We start from the raw sequence: 16,325 nt of genomic DNA on the forward strand, positions 1-16,325 counted from the left end.
GCATTTCTCCAAGGAAGATATACAGATAGCCATGAGGCACATGAAAAGCTGCTCAACATCACTAATTATTAGAGAAATGGAAATCAAAACTACAATGAGGTATCACCTCACAGGGGTTAGAATGGGTACCATCAGGAAATCTACAAACAATAAATTCTGGAGAGGCTGTGGGGAAAAGGGAATGCTCTTGCATTGCTGGTGGGAATGTAAATTAATACAGCCACTATGGAGAACAGTATGGAGGTTCCTTAAAAAACTAAAAACAGAATTACCATATGACCCAGCAATCCCACCACTGGGCATATACCCAGAGAACACCATAATTCAAAAAGACACATGCACTCCAATGTTCATTTCAGAAGTATTTACAATAGCCAGATCATGGAAGCAACCTAAATGTCCATCAACAGATGAATGGATAAAGAAGATGTGGTACATATAGACAATGGAATATTAGCCATAAAAAGGAACGAATCTGGGTCATTTGCAGAAACATACATGGACATAGAGACTGTCATACAGAGTGAAGTGAGTCAGAAAGAGAAAAACAAATATTGTATATTAACACATGTATGTGGAATCTAGAAAAATGGTACAGATCAACCAATTTGCCAGGTAGAAATAGAGACACAGATTTAGAGAACAAATATATGGACACTAAAGGGGGAAAGTTGGGGGGGGGGGTGGAGGGGATGAATTGAGAAACTGGGATTGCTATATATACATTAATATGTATAAAATAGATGGGTAATAAGAAAAAAATATCAAATTGTATGCTCCAAATATATGCAGTTTATTGTATGTCAATCATATCTCAATAAAACGTTTTAAAAGGAAAAAAAAAGAATAACAAAAATATTAATTCTTCCCATTCATGAACACAGAATACCTTTTCATTTATTTGTATCTTCTTCAATTTCTTTCATTAATGTCTTACAGTTATCAGTATACAGGTCTCCTTGGTTAATTTTATTTTTAGGTATTATGTTCTTTTAGATGCAGTTGTAAATGGGATTCTTTTCTTAATTTCTCTTTCTGATAATTTGTTACTAGTGTATGGAAGAGCAACATACACTTTGTTGCACTTTGTATATTGATTTTGTGTTCTGTACCTTTACTGAATTTGTTTATTAGTTCTAACAGATTTTTGATGAGTCTTTAAATTTTCCTATATATAATATCATGCCACTGGCGAGTAGTTATAGTTTACTTCTTCCTTTCCAATTTGGATACATTATTTTTCTTGTCTAACTTAAATGCCACTCCAAAATTCCCACAGTATTACCTTTATCATGGCACTTCTTATATAATATTATAATTGCTTTCTTTGTCATATTAAATGCCCTATTAGAAATAAGACTAAAACTTACCTGCAGTTGAGACAGACGAGCCTCATACAGGGCCTGTTATACAGTAAAAACTCTGAAACTCTATTTTCACTAAAGGAGTGTAGTTGATTTTCTGTCTGTTACCCTACGCCAGTTACTAAGTCTTTGATTTTCAGTTCAGACTCTCTCTTCTGGACTGTTCTGTGATGCTGGGGCTGGAAATCTGTCAATGTTGCCAGTTGCCTCTCTGCTCCTGTTGGCCAGTAGGAAGCACAGAAGGGAGCTGTAAGGATGAAGGAGGAAGAGGGACTTGTTCCATCTTGTTTGCTTCCTGTCCCTATTAGCATCACCTTGGCCTCTTCTCACCTCTTCCCTTTGGAGGCACCAGTTTGTTTTTGTAAAATGTAGAACTGCAGTCTTTCAAGAAGTGCTGGACTAGCCTTGGTGTGTGCCTGCAGAAACTCCAGCACCTCCTGAGGTTGTACAGTATACCTCTTCAGGGGTCTGGGTTCTAGTCTGGTAGGATTTCTCCTCCAAGCTAAGAGATACCAGTTTAGGTAAATCAGTGGTCCCTTCTCTGTGGTCTGAGTTTCACCTCTGCAGGGCGCCTACTCCAAGTCTATACATTTGCAGTTCTTCCCAAAGCTCTAGGATGGTAGCTGCAGTCTGTTGACAGTCCTTCTATAATAATTTTTCTTTTTGTCTTTTTCATTCTTCAATACCTAACAGTTCCTTACATATACTGTTTCTGTTAAATTAACTAATTTGATTTTGTCTCCTGACTGGACCCTGACTGATACAAACTCCTTCCCAGGGTAACAGATGCAAAAGCATGCTTGATAGGACCTTGAACTTCCGTTGTGGCTTATTTAAACCCCAACTGACTCTGAAAAGTGCATCTTTCTGTGTATGTTTCTGTATGTGATATATTGACTCAGAAAACTAGAAAAATCCAAGTGCTTAAGCCAATTTGAATTGTATTTCCAGCATTCACAATCGAAAGATGTAATGAGGATGTTCATGTTTTACTCTCTTTCTTTTGTATTGTTTGAATAACCTACAAGAAGAATCATGTATCAATCAAGGCCCTGTAGAAAACAGACTACTTATTCAAATTGGGTAATTTGAGATAAATTTAATTAAAGGACTACTTACAAAAGCTAGCCTAGGGTATAGGGAAACCAAGAGAGGTAATGCAGTCCTTCAGGGCAAGTTACATGGAGATATCCGTTACCACGCTTAGAACTGAAAGGACTAAAATCCATAGAGGAATCCGTTGGTAAGAATCACATGCCAAGAGCTGTGATCTTTGGCTGAGGTACACAGTCAATCTTCAGAGAAAAAGTTAGGGAATAAACTCCCTCCCCACGTCTGATCTCTTGCTGGGGATCCCCACTAGAAGAAACCAACTGGAAACTGGAGGGCAAGCAATTGCTTGATGTACTTCATAGAGGTCAGTCCCCTAGAGGTCTAGCAGGGCAGAGAAAAGGGAACAGGGGACCTGGAGGAGGCAATGGGGGATACCTTGAACAACTGGGTTAATTTCAAATGCAATAAAAATGTTTTTAATAACAGCTACATATTCAGGAAAAAATTCTTTTGAATAAACGAAGAAAATATACTGAGGGCAGGGGGAGGGTGGGGTGGGAAGAGGAGAGGAGCACATTCACAAAACATTTCTGGAAGCACAGAAGTTAAATATCAAAGAGAAACACTGTCATCTGAAAACATGAAAGGAATTGGAAATATAAGCGTTCTCACTAACATTTTTATTTTTAACAATAAATACAGATTTTTAACAAACTCCCATCTTGATTCTGGAAAGCATTTTAGTGCTAAGTAGCATAAAGAAACACTGAAACAGTTTGACAAATACCTCCACACATATATAATATGTGTATATATGTACATTTTACATTTCAAAATATAATATGTGGTAAGTTGCAGAGCATTTATAATTAATTAAGCTGTTTTCACAGCCCTCTAGAAGAATATTTTTCCAGGATAGCTGACTGCATAATGCTGAGCGTGATTTATTTATAGAGTACTAATGAAGACATAACTAATCATCATAATTAATTGATATTTTTGTGCTTTGAGGTCTAATCACAAAATCTTTTATATGCTGCCTCAAAGTAAACGTGGCTATGGGGCAAACATTTAGGACAAGCCCTGCTTGTTGTTTCTAATATATGGCTCTATCATATTGATTTCTTTATTCTTTTTTTTTTTCTATTTCATTACTTTTTTTTTATTTATTATTATTTTTTGGGGGGGTACACCAGGTTCAATCATCTGTTTTTATACACATATCCCGGTATTCCCTCCCTTCCTTGACTCCCCCCACCTCGAGTCCCCCCCACCCTCCCCGCCCCAGTCCTTTAAGGCATTTTCCATCCTCAAGTTGGACTTCCTTTGTTATACAACAACTTCCCAATGACTATTTTACAGTTGGTAGTATATATATGTCTGTGCTACTCTCTCGCTTCATTTCAGTTTCCCCTTCACCCCCCCGCCCCCTCCCATACCTCGAGTTCTCCAGTCCATTCTCTGTATCTGCATCCTTGTTCTTATCACTGAGTTCATCAGTACCATTTTTAGATTCCGTATATGTGAGTTAGCATACAATATTTGTCCTTCTCTTTCTGACTTACTTCACTCTGTATGACAGACTGTAGTTCTATCCACCTCATTACATATAGCTCCATCTCATCCCTTTTTATAGCTGAGTAATATTCCATTGTATATATATGCCACATCTTCTGTATCCATTCATTTGTTGATGGGCATTTAGGTTGCTTCCATGTCCTGGCTATTGTAAATAGTGCTGCAATCAACATTATGGTACAAGTTTACTTTGGGATTATGGTTTTCTTTGGGTATATGCCCAGCAGTGGGATTACTGGATCATATGGTAGTTCTATTTGTAGTTTTTTAAGGAACCTCCAAATTGTTTTCCATAGTGGCTGTACCAACTTACATTCCCACCAACAGTGCAGGAGAGTTCCCTTTTCTCCACACCCTCTCCAACATTTGCTGTATCCAGATTTTGTGATGATGGCCATTCTGACTGGTGTGAGGTGATACCTCATTGTGGCTTTGACTTGCATTTCCCTGATGATTAGTGATGTTGAGCATCTTTTCATGTGTTTGTTGGCCATCTGTATGTCTTCTTTGGAGAAATGTCTATTTAGGTCTTCTGCCCATTTGTGGATTGGGTTATTTGCTTTTTTGGTATGAAGCTGCATGAGCTGCTTGTATATTTTGGAGGTTAATCCTTTGTCCGTTGTTTCATAGGCAATTATTTTTTCCCATTCTGAGGGTTGCCTTTTAGTCTTGTTTATGGTTTCTTTTGCTGTGCAAAAGCTTTTAAGTTTCATGAGGTCCCATTTGTTTATTCTTGATTTTATTTCCATGATTCTAGGAGGTGGGTCAAAAAGGATCTTGCTTTGATGGATGTCATAGAGTGTTCTGCCTATGTTTTCCTCGAGGAGTTTGATAGTGTCTGGCCTTACATTTAGGTCTTTAATCCATTTGGAGTTTATTTTTGTGTATGGTGTTAGGAAGTGTTCTAATTTCATTCTTTTACATGTAGCTGTCCAATTGTCCCAGCACCACTTATTGAAGAGGCTGTCTTTTTTCCATTGTATACTCGTGCCTCCTTTGTCAAAGATAAGGTGCCCATATGTGTTTGGGCTTACTTCTCAGTTCTCTATTCTATTCCATTGATCTTCCTTTCTATTTTTGTGCCAGTACCATACTGTCTTGATCACTATGGCCTTGTAGTATAGTTTGAAGTCAGGAAGCCTGATTCCACCAACTCCATGTTTCTTTCTCAAGATTGCTTTGGCTATTCTGGGTCTTTTGCGTTTCCATACAAATCGTAAGATTTCTTGCTCTAGTTCTGTGAAAAATGCCATTGGTAATTTGATGGGGATTGCATTGAATCTGTAAATTGCTTTGGGTAGTACAGACATTTTCACGATGTTGAGTCTTCCAATCCAGGAACATGGTATGTCCCTCCATCTGTTTGTGTCATCTTTGATTTCTTTCATCAATGTCTTAAAGTTTTGTGCATACAGATCTTTTGCCTCCTTAGGCAGGTTTATTCCTAGGTATTTGATTCTTTTTGTTGCAATGGTGAATGGGAGAGTTTCCTTAATTTCTCTTTCTGCTCTTCTGTTGTTAGTGTATAGGAATGCAAAAGATTTCTGTGTGTTAATTTTGTATCCTGCTACTTTACTAAACTCATCAATGAGTGCTAGCAGTTTTCTGGTAGAGTCTTTAGGGTTTTCTAAGTATAATATCATGTCATCTGCAAAGAGTGACAACTTGACTTCTTCTTTTCCAATTTGGATACCTTTGATTTCTTTTTCTTCTCTGATTGCTGTGGCTAAAACTTCCAAAACTATGTTGAATAATAGTGGTGAGAGTGGACACCCTTGTCTTGTTCCTGTTCTAAGAGGGAATTCTTCCAGTTTTTCCCCATTGAGAACGATGTTGGCTTTTGGTTTTTCATATATGGCTTTTATTATGTTGAGGTAATTTCCTTCTATGCCCATTTTCTGGAGAGCTTTTATCAGAAATGGATGTTGAACTTTGTCAAAAGCTTTTTCTGCATCTAATGAAATGATCATATGGTTTTTATCCTTCAATTTGTTGATATGATGTATCACATTGATTGATTTGCGTATATTGAAGAATCCTTGCATCCCAGGGATAAACCCCATGTGATCACGGTGTATGATTTTTTTCATGTGCTGTTGGATTCTGTTAGCTAGTATTTTGTTGAGGATTTTTGCATCTATATTCATCAGTGATATTGGTCTGTAGTTTTCTTTTTTTGTGACATCTTTGCCTGGTTTTGGTATCAGGGTAATGGTAGCCTCATAGAATGAGTTTGGGAGTGTTCCGCCTTCTGCAATATTTTGGAAGAGTTTGAGAAGGATAGGTGTTAACTCTTCTCGAAATGTTTGATAGAATTCGCCTGTGAACCCATCTGGTCCTGGGCTTTTGTGTGTTGGGAGATTTTTAATCACTGCCTCAATTTCCGTACTTATGATTGGTCTGTTCATGGTTTCTATTTCTTCCTGGTTCAGTCTTGGAAGATTGTATTTTTCTAAGAATGTATCCATTTCTTCCAGGTTATCCAATTGATTGGCATATAGTTGCTTGTAGTAGTCTCTCATGATGTTTTGTATTTCTGAGGTGTCCGTTGTTACTTCTCCTTTTTCATTCCTGATTCTGTTGATTTGCATCTTCTCCCTTTTTTTCTTGATGAGTCTGGCTAATGGTTTATCAATTTTGTTAATCTTCTCAAAGAACCAGCTTTTAGTTTTATTTATTTTTCTTATGGTTTCTTTCCTTTCTTTTTCATTTATTTCTGCTCTGATCTTTATAATTTCTTTCCTTGTGCTCACTTTGGGGTTTCTTTGTTCTTCTTTCTCTAGTTGTTTTAGGTGTAAGGTTAGGTTGTTTATTCGATAATTTTCTTGTTTCTTAAGGTAGGACTGTATTGCTGTAAACTTCCCTCTTAGAACTGCTTTTGCTGTGTCCCATAGGTTTTGGGTTGTTGTGTTTCCATTGTCATTTATTTCTAGATATTTTTTGATTTCCTCTTTGATTTCTGTAGTGATTCCTTGGTTGTTTAAGAGTGAATTGTTTAGCCTCCATGTGTTTGTATTTTTTGCAGGTTTTTTCCTGTAATTGATATCTAGTCTCATGGCATTGTGGTCTGAGAAGATGCTTTATATGATTTCAATTTTCTTGAATTTGCCGAGGTTTGATTTGTGACCCAAGATGTGATCTATCCTGGAAAATGTTGCGTGTGCACTTGAGAAGAAAGTGTAGTCTGTCATTTTTGGATGGAATGTCCTATAAATATCAATGAAGTCGAGATGGTCTAATGTGTCATTTAAAGCTTGTGTGTCTTTATTGATTTTCTGTTTGGATGATCTGTCCATTGATGTAAGTGGGGTGTTCAAGTCTCCCACTATTATTGTGTTACTGTCGATGTCCCCTTTTATAGCTGTTAGCATTTGCCTTATGTATTGAGGTGCTCCTATATTGGGGGCATAGATATTTACCATGTGATATGTTCTTCTTGAATGGATCCCTTGATCACTATGTAGTGTCCTTCCTTGTCTCTTTTAATAGTCTTTACTTTCAAGTCTAATTTGTCTGATATGAGTATTGCTACACCACCTTTCTTTTGACTTCCATTTGCATGGAATATCTTTTTCCATCCCTTTCCTTTCAGTCTATATGTATCCCCTGGTCTGAAGTAGGTTTCTTGTAGGCAGCATATAGAAGGGTCTTGTTTTTGTATCCATTCAGCCAGTCTGTGTCTTTTGGTTGGAGTATTGAATCCATTTACATTTAAAGTGATTATTGACATGTGTGTTCCAATTACCATTTTCTGAATTGTTTTGGGTTTGTATTTGTAGGTGTTTTCCTTTTCTTGTGTGTCCTACTTAGAGAAGTTCCTTTAGCACTTGTTGTAAGGCTGGTTTGGTGGTGCTGAATTCTCTTCACTTTTGCTTGTCTGGAAAGCTTTTGATTTCTCCCTCAAATCTGAATGAGATTCTTGCTGGGTAGAGTATTCTTGGCTGTAGGTTTCTCTCTTTCAGGACTTTCAGTATATCCTGCCATTCCCTTCTGGCCTGCAGAGTTTCTATAAAAAGGTCAGCTGTTATCCTCATGGGTTTTCCCTTATATGTTGTTTGTTGCTTTTCTCTTGCTGCTTTTAATATTTTTTCTTTGTGTTTAATTGTCGTTAGTTTGATTAATATGTGTCTTGGTGTATTTCTCCTTGGGTTTATTCTGTATGGGACTCTCTGTGCTTCTTGGACTTGGTTCATTATTTCCTTTCCCATGTTGGGGAAGTTTTCCACTATAACCTCTTCAAATATTTTCTCAGACCTTTTCTTGTTTTCTTCTTCTTCTGGGATGCCTATAATTCGAATGTTGGTATGCTTAATGTTATCACTGAGGTCTCTGAGACTGTATTCTATTCTTTTTATTCTTTTTTCTTTTTCCTGCTCTGTGGCATTTATTTCCCCCATTCTATCTTCCAACTCACTTATTCGTTCTTCTGCCTCAGTCATACTGCTGGTTATAGCATCTAGAGTAGTTTTAATTTCCGTTATTTTGTTATCCACTGCTGTTTGTTTTTCTGAGTTCTTAGGAACTGTTTCTTGTACTTTCTCTATTTTGTTATCAAGATTTTGTATCATTTTTACTATCATTACTCTAAATTCTTTTTCAGGCATTTTTCCTATTTCCTCCTCATTTATTTGGTCTTGTGGGTTTTTTTCCTGCTCCTTTGCCTGCATGGTGTTTCTTTGTTTCCTCATGGTTGTGCAAACTTTTGGGGTTGTTTGTCCTGGCGATAGAGGTGTTTATAGAAGACTGTCCAGGCCTCAGACTAATGTCCAAGTATTGGATTAAACGAATATTAAGTCTAGGAAACTCATACATGTATAAGACACACAATTACTGAATCCATTAGGACATAAGGCTCTAGAAAGACCTGGCAGAACCCCAGTGTGCTATCAGATATTCAAAGAGAAACCCAACAGAAATTGACAACTGAAACAGAACAAATCAAAGACAAAAGCAAAAGCAAACAAACAAACAAATAACACCTTACACATACAAACATTAATCCAGGGAGATTTTGTAAGCTAGGATCAAATATAGAAAAGAGCCAGAGTACCACCAGAGAGAATGGAGATTCTCAGAGTGTAATTAGACAACTGTACTAAGAACTAAGATAAAGACAAAAGCCTAATATTAAATACCAAGGTGGTGCGTCATCTGGAGAATAGAGCAAGGAGTCTGAGCAGACCGATAGTGTTGCTTATAAGTATGTTAAGATAAAATAAACTTAAAATGGCTGGAAGAAAGGGGAATAGAAGAGCGTAATGTGGTTGGAAATATGCAAATAAAAAGAAAGGAATAGAAATGTATAAAAGATAGGGATGAAAGGAAAGTATGAGAGATATATTGCCCGTACTACCAAAAACTTAGCTAGAAATAGAAGTATATAAAAAGGCAAAAAAAAAAAAAAAAGAATAAAAAATATCATTAAAAAATTATGTTATAAAACTTGTAGATCCCTTAGGGCTAAGATCGTATTTAATAAAGAAAAAAAAAAAAAAGGGAGAGAGAAAAAGAAAAAGAAAAAAAAAAAACATCCAGAACTTTTCCCAGAATGGACCTGTTCAATAGGTATTGAAACTACTATTTCTGTTTCCTTAGCGTTTCAGCTGTAAGTGTCCTTCTCCTTGCCTGGGGTTTTTTGCATTATTCTGTGACCAGCAGAGGTTCCTTTACTGTTCGTTTGTAAGCGTCGGTGTGTGGGGAGGGAGAGGGTACAATAGTGGCTCCTTTTCCTGGGAGTGAGTGAGCAGTGGTGCCCTGTTGTTTCAGTCAGGCTTGGAGGTGCCTGTTGCAGAGGGACGCTGGTGGCTCAGGTGTAAACAGAAAGTCTTAGAGTTGGGCCTCTCTCGGGTTTTTTTGTTGTTGCTGTTGTTTTTTGTTTTTTTCTCTCGGCAGCCTCCCTGCTGCTGGCATTGCAAGGGGTTTTAATCTAGCCCCGCCCGAGTGCCTGAGGGTACTTGTTATCCCTGAGCGCCTTAGGTGGCCCACGGGTGTCTCTCCACTGCCTGTTGCAGAGGCACCGAAAGAGAGAGAGGCTGTGCACGCGGCTCCTCCCCCCCCGCCCGTGAGCCTGCAGCCTCCAGCCGCCATCATGGCCGGGCAGCTCTCAGGGATGGGCACTCCTCTCTGTGGACCTCCTCCCTCCTGTCCTCTCGGTCCGTCACCCTACCGGCAACAATGTTTCTCCCCCGGAACCAGCTCTCCGGTTCCCACGCTCCCGCTCTCGGACCCTCCGTTCAGCCGCGGATCGATGTCTCGGTCCGGGAACGCTGAGCTGCGCTGCGGACCCTCCGTATGTTTCCCACTCCCTCCCATCTGCCACAGCTCCGCCGCTTCACCCTCTTTAAGCCTCCATAGATGCCTCCCTACCGGCTATGTCGGGCTCCCCGCAGTGCTTTCTGGTGTCCGAGGCCGTCTGCTGGTGTTCAGCTGGTTCTCTGTGGGAATGACTGCGTCCTTCCATGCATTCCCAATGCATCTGTGGAGAGGGATGCACTCCACGTCTCTCTACTTTGCCGCCATCTTTTCTCTCTCTCATACTGATTTCTTTATTCAACATTTCCAGCTGCTCTTATATGATGGCAGAATAGGAAGTCTGTTTGGTCCAATCCAGTTTTTAAAAAGATTTTCTTCAATGAACCAACAAACAAAAAGAAGCCAGAGGAAATCTGTTTGGCAGAGCAGATGAAAACCTGAGCCGTTTACATTATTTATTGTGTTGTATTATCAGATATTTATAAGAATTTTGATTATCTTCAAGTCAAAGCAGACTTTTAAAGGAACTTATCACTCACTGTTGGATAAAAATATACATTTCCCTCTTCACATTTACTTGTTAATTTTCCTTTCTCTTTTACTTATATGCAAAGTCATTCAAACACACCATTGTAAAACAGATTATGATTTTATTTATTTTGTCTACTTTGTTGTAATTATTGAGAGTTTCTGAGGAAGCTCCTCAGAGTACTTTCTTTCATGTTTGGATATTGAAATAGGAAGAAATTACATAAAGATTTAAGATGGATACCAAGTGTCTCTTTTATTATGAATAAAAGTAGGTTTAGGACGTGGATTAGAAGACCTGTCCTGGGAGAATAGGGTAGAACTCAAGCTCTCTTTCAGCAGCTTCCCCAGAAGAGGAAGAAGGGAAGAGTGGAGTCATATGCCCAGCTATTCTTTGAAAAATTTACAAATTCCTTAGATCACTCCACCTCCAAAGATGGAATGAGCAAAGAGTTAGAGAGAAACCAGAGTTATACTAATTGAGCTCCTTTTTAAGGAGAGTTGGGGATAAAAGTTTTGGTTCTGTTAAAAAGAAACAAAGAAAACAATATTTTGTATTTGCCAACAGCTTTATTCAGATTAAATGATTCTTTGAATATTTTAGGATTAAAATAGTCTTAACATTGCTTCTTATATGTCTAGTGGTAATTAATCAATCCATAACATGGTTTCTAAAAGAGGGGATAAACACTTGGGTATTAAGATTCCTTCCCTTTGCTATTCACCCAGGTAAAGTGTGTGGTAAAAGTTAACTAGCTATATTGTGGGTCTAATGGAGCAAGAGTTGTGACCAGAGGATGAGTACGTGGCCGGTGTGGTCTTCCACAGTGAATCATTTTCTTCAAAAGTAGCCAGGTGGTGACCACAGTAGGCAGGTGATCGGGTATAGACATGGCAGAAAAAAACCAGGGTCATCACAATGCCTTCAACAGGATTTATGTACTGCATTTTTTCAGGGCATCATTCAGGATGTTCAGAATTTGCCTTTACCCACACTGTAATGGTTGTGCATTTTTTTTTAAGTTGACAATCTTGAATACCAAATTCAGTGTTATTTACTTACTTCCACAAAAATCATAATAATCATTTCATTTATATTGAAGCCCTTCTCAGAAACCACTAGAATGACAAGAAAAAGTGAATACTCCATCAGCAAAAAGGAATCAAAAGGAGAGAGCAATTGACAAACCTGGTATGAAGTAATCTCATAAAATTGTTTGAAAATTCAAGTATTATGAAAATTTGGGGTCAGAGGGGACATATTTTTAAATTAATGCAGTTGTGAATATGTGAATTTGTGAATACAATAAACATGGTATCAATTGTATACCTATAGTCAGCTTTGGCTGCTATAACAAAATACCACTGTGTAGCTTAAACAACAGACATTAATTTCTTACAGTTCTAGAGGCTGGGATGTCCAAGATCAAAGTGCCAGCTGACTTGATTCCTGGTGAGGGCCCTATTCGTTGGCTTGCAGTTGGCTTTTTCTTTGTGTCTGCACATGGCAAAGAGAATGATCTCTCTTCCTCTTCCTATAAAGCTTCTAACCTCCTCAAGAGGGCCCCACCCCCATAACCTCATTTAACCATAATTACTTCCCCAAAGGTCTTATCTCCAAATGCTATTACATTGAAGGTAAGAGCTTAAATATATACATTCTGAAGGGACATAATTCAGTCCATAGCACTATTCACACAAAAGCATTTTGAGATGAGCAGAAACATTACTTTCCCAGATTATGGAGAAATGTTCAGATTTCAGAGGGTATCATCAAAAGAATGCTGAACTGAGAGTAAAGAGACTTTGGACTGAGTTCCAATCACAGGGATGAATGCCTGCATGGCTTTTCATGAGTTAGAAAATGTATACAACTGTGACTTTCTTCAGGAGCACAATACAGGTATCCAGAGAACTTTCCACAGGGTTGTTGTGTATTTCTAAACGAGATAAGGAATATGTTGTATCAAAACAACAATGGAACATTAAAGGCAAAATGTCATTAGGATGACTTCATTTTAGAGATTGATATGATTATGAACTAAGTTTTTAAAGCAGTTGTGAGAGTGACAAATTGATTAGAGAAAAGAACTTTCAGAAAAGAAGAGTTAGTGTGTAAGAAAGAATTTTCAGGAACTATATTTGAACCTTTCCACCACTGACTGTCTTATTAACCTCTCTACATTCCTTATTGAACACTGTTCTTCATCAAATGTTATATTTTCTCTTTTTAAATTAGATTTTGTGAGATTTTAGTGTGTATTTTTTGCATTCAGTTTCTTTAACCACTTAAACGGAGTTAACTGGTTTCACAAGCAGTGCTGTCAAACCTGATGGGTAATTTGTTAAAGAAACAAAACAAGAAAACACACACACATATACAGTGTGAGATTGGGAAGAGAGACATAGCATATTAAGAGGCCCTTGTGATGGTTTTAGAGCAGTGGGTTAATTATTTATTACTCCTCAGAAATTAATGATGAGAATGATTGACTCAAACTTGTGAGTGAGTGAGGAAAAGGAACACAAATAAACTCAAGAGCAATTTGTTTTACAAGTGTGAGAAAATACCGTCTCCCTAGAATGTAACTATTTATTATCATGGATTGATAGATAACCTTTAGGGACTAAGTCCAGTCAGGTTTAGACATTGATGAGGAGTGTGCTGTAACACCTTCTTGATTTGTACTACAAAGAAGATATTTCCTAATTGAACACTTTGCTAAATTTTGATTGAATGTAGGCATACACTTTCTCCTTTCCCTCCCCCATCTTCCTTTACTTCTTAAAGATGGATTTATCATCCATCTTTACAAATTACGCAGAAGACACAAAAGCTTTTACAGCTTAAAAATAATAAACTGTGCATAGGAGATACACTAGTTTAGCTGGCACGGGTACAAAAAGACCTGTTGCATTTTATGCCATGTTTATTTATCCCAACTATGGAAGAAGAAATGATCTCCCAATTAGTCTCGTACATAACGATTGAGGTTGCAAAAAATTATAGTGGCTAATTGTGTTTACTTTTTTTTATTAAGCTAATTGAAAATCAAGGTGGAATCTCCCTCTAGGTAGATTCTATATTTTATTACACTTATAAAATCATAGAATAGCTATGTCATCCTCAATTTTCAAAAATAATTATATTGTTTTTGAAACTGTCAGAACATATTTCCTGACTGTGTATAACATAAACAGGTAAGCAATCCAATATATTCCCTGTTTAGCCATTAAAAGACATGGTGGTTCTCTGGCTTCTGTTTGTCAAGTGCATCAATTGCATCGTACAACATGTTTGCCTATGGTGAGGCATCTACTGTGACAGCATTCAGAATAATAGATATTTATTTTCTACAAAGGGTCTCAGGAGCTTATCTTCACCATTAGGGTTACACATTGTACAAACTTTGATGAAAGTCATATCATTTTTTTCCCTCCCAAGATAAAAGGAATAATTTAAATTCACTTTGAGAATTCCAAACTTTGGTAATCAGTCATCTTCGTTTGTTCTCCAAGTTTGCAATTAATAACATTTAAACAAAGCTTGAATCTGGTGGATAAACTGGTTTAGGCTTGTGAATTCATTGATCGATCAGTTTGAAAATTGTCAACTAATTAGTTTGCTTCCACCTCCCCCTCCCCAATCCCTGCCTCTGACTGAATTGTTTATCTGAGTAAACTATTAGCCTGGTTTTATGTATTAGCCTAGTTTCAGATGAAGAAGCTTATCCAAATGTATTTGCACTTTGATAAAGCACTTGTTCAATAGAAGGCACCATAAAAGTACTTATATTTTTGTTGCATATTAGTCAATAAAATCATTATTCTTTGAAGTGTAACTGGGTCCGGTCTTAGGTGGGGTGCAAGCTCCAAAGGGAAAGTAGAGCTCTTTCCCTGCTGGTGGGAAAGATACATCTACATCTAGCACTATCCACATTGTAAGGATGCTGAGAAGCAGACAGCTGGATGAAATCCTGAATCACATCTCACACAGCTGCTGCTTCACTTTCTGTAAGAGCAGAACTATGCTGATTAAGCCATGAGTATTTGAAGAGTGTTTTTTTCTTCTTCTGTTTAAAAAAAAAAAAATTCTGGCCATCTGTAACTCATAGAACAGGAATGGGTGGTTTTCTCCCTTCAGTACCAGGTCATCAATCCAAATACTCCTCCTTCACATATAATTTTGTCCTGGCCAAACTACTTTTCATCCTTTGATTGGATTTTGCTTTTTCTTCTATCTTTCATCCTGGTTCAACTAAAATTATTTACTTCAATATTCATTAATCGAAAGGCATCAATTACTACATTTTCATTGAAACCTTTTCTTGTCACCTGTTCTCACATAATTATGAATTCTTAGAGGGCTTTGCTTATACTATTGTTATGAGATTTTTCACATGACCTACCTAGTCACAGAGGAGGCTAGAAAGTGCAGTTTTCTTGTGTTCCCAGGAGGAAGAGAACAAGATTTTGAAGAAAACTAACAGTGTCTACCACAGGTTTCTAACCTTTACAACAATTCATTTTACGTTCAGCAAAATAAGTCTCTAAAGTGTTTGTTAAATGAATGAATGAGTAAATCAATATGTTATCATGGAATAAAATATTACTTTAAAGTTAACTTCATAAATGTAATAATTCAGTATTAATTCAAGTCAATAAATATTTATTGAGCATCTACTATGTGACATAGTTCTATGTTTAGAGATGCAGCCGTGATCAACACAGATAAAAACTATTCCTTACATTCCAGTGAGTAGAGAGATAATTAAAAATAAATAAGTAAAATAATTTCTAATAGTAATGAATGCTCTGAAAAATATAAAATATTAATGTAACAGAATTAATGAGGAAGGAAGGTGGGGAGCAAATTTAGATAGAGTAGTCAGAAAGTCCTCTAGCAGAAGGTAATGTTAGAACTGAAATCTGAATATGACAAACTGACTCTACAGAAATCCAGTGAAGAGAATTCCAGACTGAAGGAACAGCAAGTGCAAAGGCCCTGAGGAAAGATTTTTCCTTCTTAGCTGATTGATGGAAAGTGACATCAGAGGAGAGGCAGTTGTCAGTTACAGCAGTATTATGTAGGCTGAAAAGAAGAGGTTGGAATTCATTGGAGAGTTTTAAGCAGAAAACTAAATTATTTGATAGAATATTGGACTTTTACTGTCTTAGGTTGGGTTCCCTAGAAGCAGAGCATGAGACAAGCAGCGGTCGCAGGATGGGAGTTAGAGAAGAAAGAATGCAGTCTCAGTGGGGACTGGCTGCATCCAATCCCATGGGAAAGCTCTGGACAGAAATGGCATCACAGAGTTAGTCCTGGAGGCAGGGGTACAGCCTCTTTTACCCCACCTATCAGCCACTGACCATTTTCTATTCTGAAGCCGTATGAGGGTATATAGCCCTAGGAGGAGGTACCTCCTATTTTGTGTAAGTCAATCTGCAGAGAAGACCGCTGTCATCTGCATATTATTATTAGCCAGTCCTCACAACAGCTAGAAAAGGAGATCAACCTAGGTCACCAAGAACTTTTACTACAGTCATATC

Source organism: Hippopotamus amphibius, chromosome 6, assembly GCF_030028045.1.
Source record: "Hippopotamus amphibius kiboko isolate mHipAmp2 chromosome 6, mHipAmp2.hap2, whole genome shotgun sequence".
Classification (NCBI taxonomy): domain Eukaryota; kingdom Metazoa; phylum Chordata; class Mammalia; order Artiodactyla; family Hippopotamidae; genus Hippopotamus; species Hippopotamus amphibius.